A 5,138-nucleotide genomic window follows, 5' to 3' on the forward strand; every position below is an offset into this window, starting at 1 on the left:
TACACTTTCCTTTAAAGATAAAATCAATTCAATTTTCCTAATCCTGTTATTTAATTAAATTGAACTGTCATTTCAGTCAATTAGGGTCTTTCAAATGACCCTAATTGACATAGTTTCCTGACAAAATCTTATCAAAAAAGATTAATCAGGATCCTGAAAATCCAGAGGATGCTCAAACGTTTACTACTATACACATATATAAAACTCTTCACATAATTAAATTCAACATGAATATTAAATATGAAACTGTAGGAACTGAAGGTTCCTACAACTCAAGCATTTAACCAATAAACAAAATTGGATGTGGATCCAAGCATTTTCTTGGTGGAAAATTTTCTCTTTTACCAATCGTTTTCTAAACACACTCAATTAGATGTGTGTTTACCCCACGTAAAGTAAATTGTGTTCCTCCTAAATCTTGACAGAACTTCTACAATGTCTATTAAGCTGCCTCTACATAATAATACTCAACAAAAGCATTTGAATGGCTAAGTATTATCCAATTAGAAAGTTCAGGCCTTAAAGTCTCCTGTATTTTTGAATTTTTGTTCATCTTTGTTGTATTTTAGTGAAACATTTCTATGTACATTACTAGCAAATATTATTTTAAATGAGTGGTTGTGGATGTGGAAATTAAGGTAGTTCTTTAATGACACTTTCTTTCTGAAAATGAATGAAACAATACCATATAGCACTAATATTAAGTGAGCTCAAGTATAATATCAATGTATAATATCAAGAACTTCTACTTCTTAAAGCAAATAAACGTAACCTGTTCAAAGTCTATTAATCTTCATTACTGTGTGTATAGTTTAGTTAAGTAGCAACTAAGTGACTGCTTACTAAACATTCATAGGTGTTAATTGATCCTCAGGGACCCTTTTAATCCACTCTACCTCTTTGGCTTATTTGACCTTTTGATTTGAATCAGGTAATAAATGTATATACTTGAGAAATTCTCATACATAAGTTTCTGAGTTAATTGCTTGAATGTAGGAATTCAAAATGGCACTAAAAGGATGCATTCATATTAATGATGACCCAGGTTTTATTTAAGTATCTTTTTATTCCCAAAATTGTGTGCAGAATATCTAAAGTGAAAATTCACTATTTTGACATTTGATCTAGGTCCTCTGGTTAATTTCACTGCTCAGGGCAATATGATATGATTAAAGAAAACCTACTTATTTTATGGAAATATTTCTACAACTATATAAATATATAGGTAAAGATAGATATATTTAATATAGAAATAGAAATATTTAATACATGTAATTATTTTTCAAGAACGTTTTCTACTGTAAAAAAACATTTGGGGATATCATAATACTCATTATGTATAAAACTGAAACCTTTTAAAGAGAAAACTGCTTAACTCATACTTTATATTTCCAAAAGTGTTATTTACATAGTATAAAGTAATTTCATTATTTTGCATGTTGTATTTAAATTTTCCATTATCATTGTGAGGTAATCTGAGTGACCTCTGAAGTTTTAACCATTAAGAACAAAATAAAATAGTAAGATTATAGTGTATACAATATAGACTTGAAAGTTATAGACTTTATGATGTCCATGTAAAAATGAATAAAATAACAAAAAATTAAATATTAGTTTCAACACAGTTGTAATTATTTTTTTTCCTGGGTAGGAGACCTGAAAATGCCCTCTTCTTTTAAGCCAACGCTGAATGAACTTTGTGGATGATATTTTATTGTCTCATGTCTCATTTGGACATGGGTTTTTGAAAACTGTAGAAGATTTTCTTATGTCGGGTCTCTATACTTCAGTATCTCTTTCTATCTGGAGACGCATCTGCCAATCTTTTATATTTGCTTTCATCTGCATTATTACCAGATCTTTTAAAAATCTAGGGTCAAAAAAGCATGGCTTAAGAAACTGAGATTCCATATGCCTTATCACAGTTTTGAGTAGGTATACAACATAAATTACACATAGTTTACAAATGCTCCTTTTCCCAGAAGTAACATGTGAATGTGTAACAACTGAGAACAACATTTTATGAAAACTCTGTTTTAGAAATAATATTGTGACTTTATTTCAAGTAAATTTCATATTCAAAGAGATTCAAGAAGTTTATTCTGAGAAATCAGATTCCTTCTGAACATTGTTAACTACGAGTAAATAAGTTTCTAATTTTTAATTTGAATATCATAACACTAAGTATTTGGTATATTTTCATGACTCTTACTACCAATCAAGATGCCTTTTGGTCCCCAGTCCAAAAGAACATTACTTGTCAACCTTTAGGGAGCTAACCAAGGGATCCCTGCCCTAGAACCTATCTCCTGTGTCTACAGGAACCTCTCTCTTCCTATGCTACACTGGTTGTTAGCCATCATGAAAGATGAAAATCTCACTTTCTTATAGAATGGGGGAAATATGACATGTGTTGAATATAGGCAGACTGTAATGTCTGAAAAATATTAGGTTAGATAAATCAGAAAATCATAATGCTACATAGAGTCTAATTAAGTTTTTGTGTATACTTTTAAGACAAAATTATAAAGATGACAGTGAGAAAACAAAAGATACAATTGTAGATTATACTAGATTTTTAAAATCTATTCATTCTAGACTAAGATTAAATATGGAATATGTTCTCAAATTGATAAAAATATAGAATTTTTAATGTTATCATTATATTCTTCTTAAAAAATGATCTGGGAAACTAAGATGAGAACTGTAATTTTGTAACATTTTATTAAATGTCAGACCACTTTTTCATTTAATCCTTATAAAAATTTTATTAGGTAGGCATTATAAAAGACTTAATATAAGAAAAATAAATTTAAAACTTTACTTGCCACAGGTATTTTATTTTATTATCTATCTCAGACACTTTTCCAGAGCTATATATATATTTCCTCCTGTTATGTACAATAATACATTTTAAAAAAGGATACACTCAATATGGGTTGGTATTCTCAATATCCTTTCATGAATTGTGTGATTCAGAGTTTGGAGGTTCATAATTATCTATACATTTGCTCTGCTCTAATAAAAGAGAAATTTCTAGCATTCTCAAAGATAAGCTTTTTAATACTAGTGTGTCTTTGTCTCTGTGTGTGTGTGTTTGTGTGTGTGTGTATCTAGACTTGAAAACAAAAATAATGTCTCCTTTAAGACAATAATTTCTGGAAAAATAGAGATTATTTTACTAGGCTAGAATGGTTCTAGAGGGCAGGGAACATACCTTATTTAATATTGAATTCACATGCCTTATTTAATATTGAATTCACAGTACCTAACACAGTGCCTATCATGGTATGGAAAATTAATATACACTTTTTGAATTAATAATAATGACAAATTTGGGGAATGGGGGAAAATAGCACTAGTGAAGGAGAGGGAAAAAAACATATTTAAACAAAAGTACTATAAAATTTGTGTCGAGTTATTTTGTGTAAGAGCAAATAGAATTATAAGAGTGGTTTATGGAATATAAGCCATATTACTAAATGATTCTAAAATACTAAACTATTTCAGCATATATTCTGAATATTCATTTTAAGAAAGAGGCAGTGCAATATATTTAGACAAATTTTCACTGTACTTATTAAAATTTATTTTAAAAGTCTTTACATTTAAATTTATAAACTTTAGTTACATTAGAAACAAAAAAAACAGCATCAATCAATGCATTGCTTCATTTACAAACATATATATATATATATATATATATATATATATATATATATATATATATATATATATATAATTAAGAATCTACTATGTTCCAGGCCCTATTCAAAGTGATAGGGATGTGACAATTTAAAAAATAGTTAAACCAAAATCCGTGCCCCACTTAACTTAGGTTTTTGAAGTGAGGGATATAAATTAAAATTCAACAAGTAAATAAGTATATCAGATGATGAAGACATCTATGAAGATAGTATCACAGAAGGGAGGTAGAAAGTTTTGAAGTGAAAGGGGTTGAAATTTAAGTAGTCTGAAATGTCAAACCCCACTGGAAGGTGAACACTTCAGCAGTGTCCACAAGGAAGTGAAAGGAGATATTGTTCATGTACATTGGACAGTACCCTAGGCAAAAGGAATAGAAAAGCCAGGGTCCTGAGATACAATAAATTTGGAATATTTGAGGGACCATACAACCTGGAGCTGAGTCATCAAAGGGGAACCAAGTTGGAGATGAGCTCGTGGAGGCAGTAAGCACCAGGTTGCTTATAGGATCTTACAGGCCAGTCCAGGAAGGTTCATTTTTATTCTGAAAGAGATGGGAAGTCATTGGAAGATGTAGAGCATTGGTGTGATGGCATCTGGCTTTTATTTCCTAAGAACACCCTGGCAGCCATGTTTAGAATAAACAGAAGAAAGCAAAGTAAGGCAAAGAGACATTAGGATGCTATGGCAATAAAGGAGATAAGAGAAGATAGAGGTGTGCACCAGGAGTTCTGGGAAGGTCTTGCATTTCTAGGACATAGAGTTTTCTAAAAGCTCACAGTCCTTTTTTTTTTTTTCCTTCTAGATTCTGTTTAATAATGTTTAATCCTATTTTTGCTGCAGAAAGATAATCTCTTCCTCCATTTTTTCTGGTCTTGTTCATTGATGTTGGATGCTCACATAACTAAGGTCATCCTCAGTTATTAATGGGCGTTTCAACCAGATAAAATAATTTATATTTCATCAAGATTTAGTAAATAACCATGCTTTTCCCCAGGTTTTAAAAATTTGACCCAAGAGATACTCAAAATTCTTTATCATTCTTTAGGGATTGCTAAAACTATTAGGAGCAGCACAAGCAGTCACAGCCTAAGGTGGGCTCTCCAGTTTGAATAAAGACACTCTTGCTTTTATCTGTTTTATAAATAGAGTTCTGCATGAGTTTTGATATCTGAAGAACTTCTACTGTTAATTTTTTTTTAAACTACTATCATACTCTCAGGTTGAACGTAATTTAGAAAATTACAGACATGTTGACAGAACAAAATATGGATTATTTCTGAGTGAATGGATTCTTTTGTCTATTTTTTTATTTTTTTGCGATACCCGGGCCTCTCACTGTTGTGGCCTCTCCTGTTGCAGAGCACAGGCTCCGGACGTGCAGGCTCAGCGGCCATGGCTCACGGGCCCAGCCGCTCCGCAGCATGTGGGAT

Source organism: Mesoplodon mirus (assembly GCF_964341445.2).
Source record: "Mesoplodon mirus genome assembly, chromosome: 17".
NCBI classification, from domain to species: domain Eukaryota; kingdom Metazoa; phylum Chordata; class Mammalia; order Artiodactyla; family Ziphiidae; genus Mesoplodon; species Mesoplodon mirus.